This window comes from Dromiciops gliroides, chromosome 3 (assembly GCF_019393635.1).
Source record: "Dromiciops gliroides isolate mDroGli1 chromosome 3, mDroGli1.pri, whole genome shotgun sequence".
Taxonomy (NCBI): domain Eukaryota; kingdom Metazoa; phylum Chordata; class Mammalia; order Microbiotheria; family Microbiotheriidae; genus Dromiciops; species Dromiciops gliroides.
Window position 1 is genome coordinate 336,372,572 of NC_057863.1, and position 14,398 is coordinate 336,386,969.

Below are 14,398 nucleotides of genomic sequence, written 5' to 3' on the forward strand. Positions count from 1 at the left end.
TAGGGAGAGAAGCTTATAACCAGGAATGCAAGAAACTGAATTACAAATCTATGAATCCTAATACTTTCCTGCAGTTTAATCAAAGTACTTTTTTGATGTCCATTACTAAGAGAATGGGATTTGGGAGATCAGGGAACAACAGGCAATTTTGAAAAATGGGATACTTTGGGGGATACAAGCCTTGGAGGGACTCAGTGTCTGAGCTAGAAGGGAGTAGAGAAAACATCTAGTCCAATTCCCTTATTTTCAGATAAGGAGATGAGTCTTAAAATCACAGAAATTATAATTTCCAGTTGAGGGAGTTTCATCCCACCATATTGCCCCTTACCCTAGCGAACTGTTGTTGTTCAGTCATTTCAGTTGTTTCCAACTCTTCATGATTCCATTTGGGGTTTTCTTGGCAAAGATACTGGAGTAACTCGACATATCCTTCTGCAGCTCATTTTACAGATGAGGAAACTGAGGCAAAGAGGGTTAAGTGATTTGCCCAGGGCACATAGCTAGTAAGTGGCTGAGGCCAGATTTGAACTCATGAAGATGAGTCTTCCTGATTCCAGGCCCGGCACTCTGTGCACTATGGCACCACCTAGGAGTCAGTGAACTGATTGTTGTCCAAATCATGAGCAAGATAGGTCATGTGCGGGGGTCCCTTTTGTTTCCCTATTGGCAACTCTGTGAGGTCAGGTCCCTCCTTCCCCCAATATATCTTTAGAACTTAACCTTGAGACCAAGACCTTTCCCAGTTATTCCCTACATCCTCCTCCTCCATCATGGTTCTAAATTTAGCACAGATCACGCCTACTCATCCATGTTGAAGGGAAAAAAACTACTTTTATTACAATGTATGAAGGTCTTAGAACACAAACTTGGTACATGTAAGTCAATTACAGGCATCCCGTCTCAGTGTTCAGCATAGCTTGGCATTGTTTATGAGAACGATCAGGATTTTATAATTATGATTGATCATCATTGTCACAGCTCAATTTATGATTTACAAAGTACTTTTCTCATAACAAGGAATACCTGTGAGAGAAGCACCAAGAAATTGCTTCCCCTTCCACTTGCTAGTTTATCACTTGTCTTTTTTCCCTCTCTACTTTAAGGTAGATTTCTCTAGTCCAGTTCCCTCATTTTAAGGATGTAATGATTCCTACAGAGACTAAGGGTCTTTTTTTTCAGATGATGATAACCTATCCTAGCTATATCCTAGGTGATATTTTCCCCTGTTCCTTACCTGTGTTTTTGCAGTTTATTTTGTCCCTTTGCTGTATGTCTTTCAATGTCGTTATTAAGTTGTTTTAATCGTGTCCGATTCTTCATGATCCTATTTGGGGCTTTCTTGGCAAAGACCCTGGAGCACTTTGTCCTTTCCTTCTCCAGCTTATTTTACAGATGAGGAAACTGAGGCAAACAGGGTTAAGTGACTTGCCCAGGGTCATATAGCTAGTGAGTGTCTGAGGCTGGATTTGAACTCATGAAGATTTATTTTCCTGACCCTAGTACTCTATTCACTGTATCACTTAGCTGCAATGTCTTTGTATGCGTTGAAATAGGAAAGATACCTGAATAATCATGGTAGTTTTCTGGGAACTGATCTCCTCAGAACTCACTGAAGGGCCTCTTACCTTTGGTTTAGTGGCTTTCCTTTATACCCTATCCTAACCTGAACTGTCCTCTAATTCTTGCCTTAGAATGCCACTCTTGGTTACTGGGAAATTGCTGGGTTTGAGCGTAGTGAGTAAAGTAATTTTGTCTGTGGAGGTGGGAGAGAGAAGTAGGGCAAAGATCTTTAGCTTCACCAGCTCTACCAAGCCCTTTCCTGTCGCTCTAAATTTGATTTGCATGACAACTAAGGGCATTATGGGGATTGAAATAATATCCTTGTCCTAGTTCCACCCTGCTTCTTTGCAGTTTTACTAACTGGATTCCCTGAGATGATTTGGAGGGAACCCAAGATAGTGATCTAAGAGTTTGATAGAAGCTAAAATAAATTGGACCATAATTAAGATAGTGGTTGAACGAAGAGAGTCAGAGCAGCAGAGAAGAGTTCAAGACAGTTTTAAAATACCTAAGGATTTCTGTAGCTATCTGTTTGAGGGCCCACATCACAAAAGAGCTAACTAAAGATGGTCTTCAGGGGCAATAAGGTAAGGAGTTTGAAAGTCCTTCTTCCTTTTTGGAAGAAGCTGTCTTGCGACTGATTATTTAGAGATGGCTGTAGAGGGGCAGCAACATTTCAGGAGACCCAACAGTGAGTACTTTTAGCTTACATGCTGTGGCATAGTGTAGGTCATGGTTTTTCATTCCAATTGATGGTGTGGGATAGTGTATGTCTCTGTGCTCAAGTGGCTACTAACCCTCAAAGCTAATGTAGCTTTCTGGGAATCCATGTAAAAAGGGGCCACCTGGCCGTAAATTTCTTTTCTTTAATAAATAAAAGTATTTTATTATTTTCCAGTTAAATATAAGGATAGTTTTCAACATTTGTTTTCATAGGATTTTTAGTTCCAAATTTTTCTCCCACACAAATTTGTCTTTTTTATTTTTAAATTTTATTTAAAAATTTTATTTATTTTTGGTTTTTGTGGGGCAATGAGGGTTAAGTGACTTCCCCAGGGTCACACAGCTAGTGTCAAATGTCTGAGGCCAGATTTGAACTCAGGTGCTCCTGAATCCAGGGCAGGTGCTTTATCCACTGTGCCATCTAGCTGCGCCCCGCCCCTGCCCCCCACCTTAAATTTCATTACCTTTCCTTGCAATGTATTTTATATTCCTATATATTCTTCTATATATTCCTATATATTGGTCAGAGAACAGACCCTAGAAAATACACTTTTGTTATTTGGAGTATATTATGATGGAACAGAAGGTATGAGTGGTAAACTGGTCCCCACAGTCCAATGGAAGTAACAGAAGAAAGATGTCCACTTATGTAAGTCCCAAGCTCAACCTTAGCCAATTAGGAAGTTTTCTGACTGCCATCAGGCTTTTAAATGCTCCACTCACATTTCTTCTCCATCACTTGCTAGCTAAACTCTCTCTTCCCTCCATTTGAAAGGATGTAGGGGAAAAGACCTCAAAATACAATTAACATAATAACATCAAAAATAGATAATATTATAGTCATGCCCAATTACCCAGAGAAAAAGGAATAATTTGATTTTATACCCAGTTTAGGACAGTTAGGTGGTATAGTGGATGGAGCACTGGGCTTGGAGTCAGAAAGACTCATCTTCATGAGTTTAAATATGTCTTCAGACATTTACTAGCTGTGTGTCCCTGGGCAAGTCACTTAACCAGTTTGTTTCAGTTTCCTCATCTGTAAAATGAGCTGGAGAAGGAAATAGCAAACCACCCTAGTATCTTTGCCCAGAAAACTCCAAATGGGGTCATGAAGAGTCTGACATGACTGAAATGACAGAACAACACCCAGGCCCCCCACCCCCCTGTCAAAGTTCCTGAGAGACTCTCTTTTTTCATAAACTGCATGTTTTTCATCAAGGACAAATGGTGGCGATTTTTATTTTGGTCAACATCTGTGATGTATATTGATAGAGGGAAATTCTAATGAGGAAACCCTCTCTACTAATATAGATCAGCAAGTGATCTGAAATTTATAGTCTCTGCCAGAGATTCTTAATCCTTTTTGTGTGTGTCCCGGACCCCTTTGCCAGTCTGGTGAAACCTGTGGACCCTTTCTCAGAATAATGTTTTTAAATGCATAGAATAAAATACATAGAATTACAAAGGAAACTAATTCTATTGAAATGCAGTAATCAATATATTTAAAAACAAATTCAGGAATCCCAGGTTAAGAACCCTTGTCTTAGAGAGTTGCTGGGGGCATTGAGAGGTTACCTCTAAATGATTTGTCCAGGTTCACATAGCAAGTATATGTCAAAGGCCAGACTTCTCTCTTGAACCCAGGTCTTTTGGACTTAGAGGCTGGCCCTCTATCCAGTGCCATCCATCAAGTGCCCAGGACCGATGTCTGAGGCATCTGCCTCATGGATAGAAAAGCACCCATTCTGAATTTATTGTCTATGTTCCTGAATATTTAATTTTTTTGTGGAAGTCCTTCAATATTCTGGCTCTGGGAGCTATCTAGTTAGGTTCTGTTATTTTCTCAAATTGGTATCAAATAATGCAGTTTGGACCATTAGCAGTCAACAAAGTCAGGATTGTTCTCTTTAATTAATGCTAGTTCCTTAGGAAAGGAGGAAATCTAAACTTTTTTTTTTTTTTGCTTCAACCCCTCCCCAAATCAAAGCTTTCTGAAATGTCAGTTTCTTCACCTATAAAACAAGGAGGTTGGATTCAGGGGTGTGCTGGTAATAGGCTCCCTGAAAAAAGTCCAAAAGGCACACTGTTAAGTTTGATCTGCATTAACAATATTTTCTCCATCACTTTCTTAAGTCTAGATGATCAACAAAACAATAAATCAAGCTTTGATGTGTAGTGTTTGCCAATTTCTGAGGAGTAAATGCTCATCCTGAAAATTTAACCATCACCTCTACTGAACTGATATGAGCTGACTCCAACACACTCCTGGCTGGATTAAATTCTACCTCAGGTATTTTCCAGATGTAATGTGGTCTAATGCAAAGCTTCTTAAACTGTGGGTGCCATATGGGGTTGTATAACTGAATGTTGGGGTCACCAATAATTTGGCAATAGTAAAAGGTTATGTATACCTATTTTATATACCTATAAGGACACATAAAAATTTCTCTGGCAAAAAAGCGCCCTGAGTGGAAAAAGTTTAAGATGCCCTGATCTAATGGATGGAGGTCTTACATCAGAGCCTGGAAGACCTAGATTCACATTCCACTTCTGACTCACCCTGGCTGTATAACTCTGGGTCAATTGTTTAATTTCTCATTGTCCAAGTCAGACCTCTAAGTAAGTAAGTTGTTGATCTGCATTGTTAAGAGGAAATGCTCTGGGGCAGCTAGGTGGCACAGTGGATAAAGCACCAGCCCTGGATTCAGGAAGACCTGCGTTCAAACTTGATCTCAGACACTTGACAGTTACTAGCTGTGTGACCCTGGGCAAGTCACTTAATCCTCATTGCCCCACAAAGAAAGAAAAAGAGGAGATGCTCTTCCCTGGGTGGCTCTTGAAACCAATGCAATCCCAACTTTGGACTGTCTTCCATCCCACCCCCCTCTTCAGAATGGTACATTCCAGCTCTAACATTCTAAGGATCCATCCATCGTCAGTTCCTACCTGGTTCATCAGACTCTGCCAAACAAAATACAACATTTGTATTTCTGAAATGGACTTTTTGCTTTTGGTCATTTCCCTCCTCCCTTCCTGTCCCCCTGCCCCTCCTACCTACAGAAGAAGGAGGGAGCTTCTGGCTTGGGTACCAACATCTCTGCCTTCACTTTGCCTTTGGCAGCCATACTGCTCTGATCTCTGCCAGGATTGAGTCTGCATAATTTCCTCGCTTGGGAAATTCAGAGCAAAGCTTTGGAAGGCAACTTTAAGGATAAAGAACAGTTGAAAAAATCATAAATGGTTATTAATCAACTAATTTTTATGTATGTCCCCTCCCCAAATTTACCTATCATCTGAACTTCCCCATTTCTGTTGAAGACACCACTATCCTTCCAGTCATCTAGGATAGCAATCTTGGGGTTATCTTCCCTCTCCCTTACCTACAATCAGTTGCCAGGTCCCTACAGAATTTCTCATGTCTATCCCTTTCTGTCTACTCACACAATCACCAACCTAATTCAGGTCCCCATCATCTCTCTCTTTTTAAAAAAAATATATTTTTTTTGGCGGGGCAATGAGGGTTAAGTGACTTGCCCAGGGTCATACAGCTAGTAAGTGTCAAGTGTCTGAGGCTGGATTTGAACTCAGGTTCTTCTGAATCCAGAGCCTGTGCTTTATCCACTGCGCCACCTGGCTGCCCCTCCCCATCATCTCTTGTTTGGACTATTTCAATAGCCTTCTAAACTGGTCTTATTGCTTCCAGGATCTCTCTTTTCCCCAGTTCATCTCTCACACGGTTGCCAAAATAATAAAATTCGGGTCTGGCCGTGTCACTCCCCTGTTCAACAATCTTCAGGAGCTCTCTGTCACCTCAATGAGAAAATACCGACTCCTCTTTTGCCTTTTAAAGCCCTTCACAATCTGAATCAAAACTATTTTTTCCCAAAATTATTTCACATTATTTACCTTCCCTTTATACTCCAACCACACTGGCCTATTTGTTGCTTTCTGAACCCCAGCATTCATTTTCCAGTTTCAATGTCTTTGCTTGGGTTGTCCCCCGACTTCTTTTCTCCTCACTTTATCTCTCTTAGTATTCTTCTTCTTGTTGCTCAGTCATGTCCAACTCTTTGTGACTCCATTTGCAGTTTTCTTGGAAAAGATGCTAAAGTGATTTGCCATTTCTTTCTTCAGCTGATTTTATAGATGAGGAAACTGAGGCAATCAGGATGAGATGACTTGCTCAGGGTCACACAGCCAGTAAGCGTCTGAAGTCATATTTGAACTCAGGTCTTCCTGACTCCAGGCCGATGCTGTATCCACTGTACCACATAGTTGCCCCCGCTAGGTTCCTTAGCTTCCTTCAAGGCTGAATTCAGTTGCTATTCAGGAAGCCTTTCCTGATCACTGTAGCTGTTAGTGCTATCTGCCATCTCAAATTCTATTGTGTTTACTTATGTCCCTGTTATTTTTCCTAGTAGAGTATGGTTTCCCAGAAGGTAGTGGTCATTTTTCTTTTTTTTTTTTGCCTTTGTATCCACAGCACCTGAAGTAGTGCCTTGCATATAGTAAGTGCTTAATAAATACTTATTACATTGAATTGGATTGAAAAGTCAGGACACCACAGAGGAGCATAGGGTTGGGAATTCTGGGAAACGAATTGAATTGAAAAGGAAGAAATAGCCAGTGCTAACAGCTTAAAAGCATCTCTCTCTCTCTCTCTGTGTCTGCCTCTGTTTCCGTCTGTCTCTGTCTCTCTGTTTCTCTCTGTCTCTGTCTTGTCTCTCTTTGTCTCCCTCCTACTTCTTTCTACATGTTTTTTCTTACCTATCTTCCCTTCTCTGTCTCTTTTGCTTTTTCTCTTTCTCTTTTCTTCCCTCTCAGCTTTTTCCCCTCCAACCTAATTTTCTATCTTTCCCTTCTCTGCCTTTTCTCTCTCTTCACTAGTTGTCATAGAGAATGAGGTACAGGCATGTGCTGGCTAATATTTCCACTTTGAAAAAATAATTTGAAACAAGGACATTCTAGGAAGTCAGTTAGATGCCTAGAAACAATTTTGTAAATCCTATAAATGGATGATTGTCTGAATAGGGTTACTACAGGGTTTGATGACTTTATGGTGGGGTTTGATCATTAGGCATTAATTAGATGTTTCTTAGAAATGATCTTGATGAGAGCTGCATATATATTTGTGGGGCAATGAGGGTTAAGTGACTTGCCCAGGGTCACACAGCTAGTAAGTGTCAAGTGTCTGAAGCCAGATTTGAACTCAGGTACTCCTGACTCCAGGGCTGGTGCTCTATCCACTGTGCCACCTAGCTGCCCCCTGCATATTTTCAATCAATTAATCAACCAACAAATATTTATTAAGTGCCTACTATGAGTCAAGCACTGTCCTGGGTGCTATTTAAAATTGAATCAGGAAGACCTGGGTTTAAATCTCTCATGGGCAGATCACTTAATCCCAGCCATCCTCAGTTTCCTTAGCGGGAATAGGAGATAATGATAGCTGTAGGATCGATCACCCATGTAAAAAACATACTTTGCAAATTTTAACATGCTTCACAAATTTGAAAGCACTATATAACTATTCTTATTATTATTATTTCTTATTATTCTTATTATTATTCTTATTATTATATTTCTTATTCTTATTCTTATTCTTAATTTAAATGAGGGTGTTTGAAATAATTAGGTTTATATTTCATTTGTTTACCCTTCTCTCAAAATAGCTAGATTAAGTTGCTTTTTGTTTATGTGAAAACACACAGAACAAGACCTTATACGTGCTTTGTCTTCTATAAATACTTCTTGAATGAATGGATTGATGGATGATGTGAGACTCCTGATTGATTTTTAAAAAATGAGTCAGTAGTTTTCAATAGAAAAAAAACATACCAAAAGGTCTAAAATGAATCAAAGGGTTATAATAGAATTCAAATTTTACATCTGGGGAATGGGATATTTCTCTGAAGACTCAAATTATAAATGGTTTAACATTCTCTAATGAACATTTCACAACCTGCTGTCTTCACTTCCCCCTACTGGCTCTTTCCTTAATTCTCTGCAATTTGGGTTTATTCTCTTTTTTCTAAGCAAAATAGGTTTATGTAAATTTGTAAATGCTAGATCCAAAAGGGGTTGCTAGGAGTATCTAGGGATATTTTTGGGGCACATATCCCAACCTTCTGAGACTGACGTCAGGGAAGCCAATCATACCCAGCACTTAATGAATGTTTGTCAAATTGAATTGAATTGAATCACACCTCTTGGTGCCCCTACACATGGTGAGTCTAAAGCAGAGATTAAATACTGGGCTCTTAGAGGGACTATGGGTTTGGCCCAGTGTGGCATTTCTTGGGTAATATAAGCACTGTTTTAGCATTTTAACTACAGGATTTATTCTGGCTTCCTGCCGACTTGACTTTCTAGAATGTCTAAGAGGAGGAGTTTTTCTCCTAAAATGTCACTGGAGATTAAAAAAGAGCATTTTTTTGGCATCTGCTGCTATGTTCTTTAAGGTTTCTGGTCCTTCAGTCTTTCAGTATAAGAAGGACCACCATCTATTCAGGCCACTGGAAGTGTTGCCCCACTTTGAAACATGAAGACAGACTCAACTCTCTGATGCCATGAAGCCTTTTGTAAACCAGTTAACATTTTTGCACTGGACATTTCACCAGACACCACAGGTTGTTTTTCCTCAAGGACAGGATCAAAGGGAATGGGCTTGGATTGCAGTGGGAAGAACTGAGATTAGACCGCAGAAATAACTTCCCCCCGTAAGAATTCTGTAACATCCAAGAGCATGATGGGAGTGGGTTGGGAGGAGAGGGGATGTGTGGAGTGACCCCTGGAAATTTTTACAGGCTAGTGTACTTCCCATGCTGTCTCTCTGCTAAGACTAAACAGAAAATAGTGTGTTAGAGGAAGCAACTTTCTGTTTGAAATTTCCTGTGCAGTTCAGAGCTGACACCAGGAGGTCAAGATTTGGGATCTGCATCCTCAATCTCCCTCACTTTGTTTCCTATAGTATACCCAAAGGGAGATTTCCGTTGCCAGGTAGTATAATATTAACGTCAATCCAGCCTTCCAGGTTTTGTGTATGAGAATGAAGTAGTCTTCTCTAGTCATAAGCTTTAGTCTTTCTCTCTCCCTTGGCATGTTTTCACTGTTTCCATCTTCCCTCACTCAGATAGGTCTCACCTATTTGGTAAAACCAAAACCAAAAACCAAAACAAAGAAACTGTAATAGTTCCAGCTCAATTTGTCTCTTTTCACTATCAAACTTCTTGAGTGGCCAGAATATCTTGTTACTACATTCTCACTACCTCATTGTTATTCAGTCCTGTCATGACCCCATTTGGGGTTTCCTTGGCAGAGGTACTGGAGTGGTTTGCCATTTCCTTCTCTAGCCCATTTTACAGATGAGGAAACTGAGGCAAACAGGGTGAAGTGACTTTCCCAGAGTCACATAGCTAAGAAGTGTCTGAGGCCATATTTGAACTCAGGAAGATGAGTGTGCTCGCTGTGCCACCTAGCTGTCCCTTTCACTACTTACTTTTGCCTTGACTTCCTACAATGCAACAGCATGCTGATAATTGTTTAACAAGTGGTTCTCTGAGGCGGGGAGGGGGATATATAAATACAAATGCACATATGTGTGTGTATATATATATATATATATATATATATGAATATGTTTGCATGACACATTTTAAAATTTTTTCTGCATTATTAACATCTTGTCTATTAGTTTCTTAAGTCTAGACAACCAACAAATGAGAAAAAAGCCTTGATTTGTAACATTTGCTGGTTTCCTAGGTATAAATGCTCACACTGAAAATTTAACAATTGGTTTGATGAGAGCTAGTTTGAGCTGGCCCCAGCACACCCCTGCTGAAAACCGACTTAAATTTCTTCCAGTTAGATGGAACAGATTTCTTGGTCTCTAAGGCTGACTTAATTGCCAAATCAAAGAGTGGCCTTAAATTTTTTTTCGAAAATTTATTTTATTTTAGTGTCCATTGACGAGTACAGGTATTCACATGTATAAGCAAAAGCCCAAAAAGAAAATGAGAATAGGCAAAATGAATCCAAAAAATGAAGAGAAAGCCCATTCCTAGAGCTCTTTCCTGTCATCTCTGCCTTCTGCCTTCCTTCAAGTCCCAGCTAAAATCTTGATTTCTATAAGAAGCCTTTCCTGATCCCTCTTTTTAAAAAAATTTATTTTATTTATTAAATTTTTTTCCTTTGTGGGGCAATGAGGGTTAAGTGACTTGACCAGGGTCACTTGTCAAATGTCTGAGGTTGGGTTTGAACTCAGGTACTCCTGAATCCAGGGCTGGTGCTTTATTCACTGTGCCACACTGATCCCTCTTAATGCTAGTACCTTCCCTCTGTTGGTTATATCCAATTTATCCTATTTGTGGTTGTTTGTACATAGTTGTTTTTGTGTTGTCTTCCCTATTAGACTGCAAGCTCTTTGAGAACAGGGAACTTTTTTTCTTTCTTTGTTTCTCTAGTGCTTAGCACAGTGTCTGGACTGCAGTACGCACTTAAATGCTTGTTGACTTGACTCAACCCTCTAGAAGTTGTAACTGATTGTACATGTAGCTATAAACTTCTACTATTTACCGACTGTTAACTCCATTTCAAAAGATGTGTTAAAGTCAATGGACTTTGATATAGAAAAGCCCACATAATTTCTGCTTTCATGGTTCTTTTTGACCTTCTTTATTGAATATATAAAATGGATTTCTGGCTGTAAATTGTTTTCTTTAACTATAGGCAATTGTTCTTTTCCTTTATCCATTTTACATTTCTTCATATACGACTTCCCATATTTCTTAGAATTCTTCAAATTTATAATTTCTTATGACATAGTAATATACCACATACCATAGCTTATTTAACCATCGTCAATCAATGGCCACCTGGTTTGTTCCCAGATTTTTAAAAATTACAAATTGTATTGCTACAGAAAAGACTTTTTTCTTCCTCCTGTCAATGTCTTCCTTGGGGGATATGGTCTTAGTGGTAGAACCACTGAGTCAAAGGGCATATGTATTTTTGTAGCTCTTATTGTGTGATTCTATATTGCTTTCCCATAATGTTAGAACAATTCACAACCAGTAGTAAAATACCATGCCTGTTTAACCACAGTCATGTCAGCATTAAATTGTGTTGTCTTTTATTATCTTTTCTAGTTTAATTAGCATAATGTAAAATGTTAGAGTTATTTTAATTTCTTTTTCTCTAGTGGAGAGTCTTAATTTGTGTGTGTGTGTGTGGTTATTGATAAGTTGTGCTTTCTAAAAGATTTTTCTTAATGCTTATCATCTTTGACTTCTCTAGGGCATTAGATATTGATCACTCTGTCCTTCAAACTCCCTCCTACCTTCTATGAAGTACTACATTATCTTGGTTCTTCTCCTACATCTCTGACCACTGCTCTGTCCTTTTCCTACTGCCTTTGTGAGAAGGCTGCTTCAGTAATCCAGGAATGAGATTATGAAAGCCTCAATTAGTGGTGCTATTGGGGTTGGAGAGGAATGGAAGAAATCTGAGAGATGTTTAAAAGCTAGATGTATGTCCTGGGGCAAGTCACTTTAATTGTCTGAATCCCAGTTTCTTTCTCTGTAAAATGGTTGAATGAGGTAATCTCTAAGGCTTTGACATTCTATGGTACTAGGATTAAGTTACATCTTTCAATGAAGGAAAGGGGGAGTTATAGATGATTCTAAAATATCTCCTTTGGGAGACCAGGATAGGGGCCACAGGGAAGCTGAGAATGAATTGAGACCATTTTTGGTGAGGAAATGGTTTGGGGAATGCGTTGAGTTTGAGTGGAAAGCTAGGCCATTGTTTAGGTGCTCAGAGAGGAAAGTTGATAGTGATTTAAAATTTTTTAAAAATCTTGTTAACTGTCATGATTCCAACTAATAACTCTCAGGGGATACCTCCCAAAATATCTCTTTATGTCCAACCTCTCTCCCAAGTTTTACTCTTGCATTTCCAGCTACCTGCTAGTCACTTTCACTTGCAAGTCTTACCAGTACTGCTAATTCATCATGTAAAAGAAATAGTGATGGCACAGTGTCAAAACACTGGACTTTAAAGAGGAAGGGGTGTAACCTTAGAAATAGGTTGCTAGGTGGTGCAGTGGATAGAACACTGGGCCTGGAATCAGGAAAACTCAACTTCTCGAGTTCAAATCTAGACTCAGACACCGATTAGCTGTGTGACCCTAGACAAGTCATTTAACCTTGTTTGCCTCAGTTCCTCATCTGTAAAATATGGTGAAGAAGGAAATGGTAAACCACTCCAGTACCTTTGCCAAAAAAATCCCAAATGGGGCTATGAAGAGTTGGACATGACTCAGCAACAACAACAACAGCTAACCTTAGAAGAGTCACTTAACCTTTCTAGGCCTCTGTATGTCATTATCAAGATGCCGAATGAGACATAAATTTTGAGCATGTTGTAGGTATTTGTTTTGCTTGATTATGCATTTATCCAAGGATTTTGTTTATCTTTTTTTGTTGTTGTTTGTTTTGTTTTTTGTTTTTTGGTGGGGCAATGAGGGTTAAGTGACTTGCCCAGGGCCACACAGCTACTAAGTGTCAAATGTCTGAGATCAAATTTGAACTCAGGTCCTCCTGACTCCAGGGCCTGTGCTTTATCCACTGCACCACCTTGTTGCCATCTAGCTGCCCCCTCTTTTTTTTTTATAATGGGGGAGGAAGTGGGAAGAAGAAAATGTTAGATCATCCTCCATTCCAGTGAGGAGAGAACAGAAGATAGACAAGCCATACAGCCTTAAAAGTTACACAGCAACTTATTACATATTTAAAAATAAAAATAAATTCTACATAATAGAAAAAAAAGAACATTGGACTTGGAAGCACTAGAGTCAAAGGATTCTAGCCTTGGCTTTGCCACTACAAAGCTGTGTGACCTTGGCCAAATCATTTAAGCTCTCTGCATCTCAGTCTTCTCATCTATAAAAGGAGGGAGAAAGAGAGAGGGTGACACAGTGGAGAGATAGCTGGCTTCAAAATCAGGGAGAAGACTTGGGTTTGCATCTTAATTCTGATACTGGCTGTGTGACCCTAGGCAAGTTACTGGACCTCTCTGTGCCCTCATATAATTATCTTAGAGTATAAGTTTAGAGTAGTTGCTGATCTGCATTGGTGGGGAGAGTTTCCTCATCAAGGAACCTGCTACATTGATAAATTCACAGGACAATTTTTTTGGGGGGCAATAAAGGTTAAATGACTTGCTCAGGGTCACACAGTTAGTAAGTGTCATGTGTCTGAGACCAGATTTGAACTCAGGTCCTCCTGAATCTAGGGCCAGTGCTTTATCCACTGTTCCACCTAGCTGCCTAGGACAATTAAAAAAAAAAGAAATTTGGTAAGGAAAACCCATATCTTTCATTAAAACCTCATTCCAACAAAGTAAATGTCTATTGAAAGGGAAATGGTTAGAAATTGTGACATAATTGGAATATTATTGAGCTATAAGAAATGATGAAGATGATGGTTCCCTAGTGCATTTTTATATTTTATGGCAAAAAGATTTAATTTCATATAAACCCTCCCATATTCTCATAGAAAAGTACTGGGAAACTTATGTGAGCTGATGCAAAATGAAGAATGCAGAATTAGGAAAATCATTACCTGATGACTACAATAATGTAAATAAAAAGAATAACAATAAAATAATTGAAATGGAATGCTATTAAATTATAATGAACAAGCATACTCCAAAAGAAGAAATAGGAGAAATATATTTCTTTTTTTTTTTTTGAGAATTATATTTCTTTGCTAGAGATGGGGAACTACAGGTATGGAACATTGCATATGTAAAGTCTTTTGATACATTGGTTACTTTTGTTGAACTTTTTCCTCCTTTTTTATTCTTTATTATAGGTAATAGATGTATGGGATACACTGAAGAAATCTATTTATTAAAAAATATCCCTATTCCAGTTTTTTTATAACTAGCTTACCTGGAACTAAGAAGCTCTTCCTTGTATTTAGTCACAATACAACCTGCTATATATAGGGCATAAGAAAAGGGGTTCATGGTTACAAAAGATTGCATGGGTTCTCATTGGACCAGTCTACCCGTTTAGTGGCAAGGCAGCAGGATAGAGTAGACCTCAGTTTTG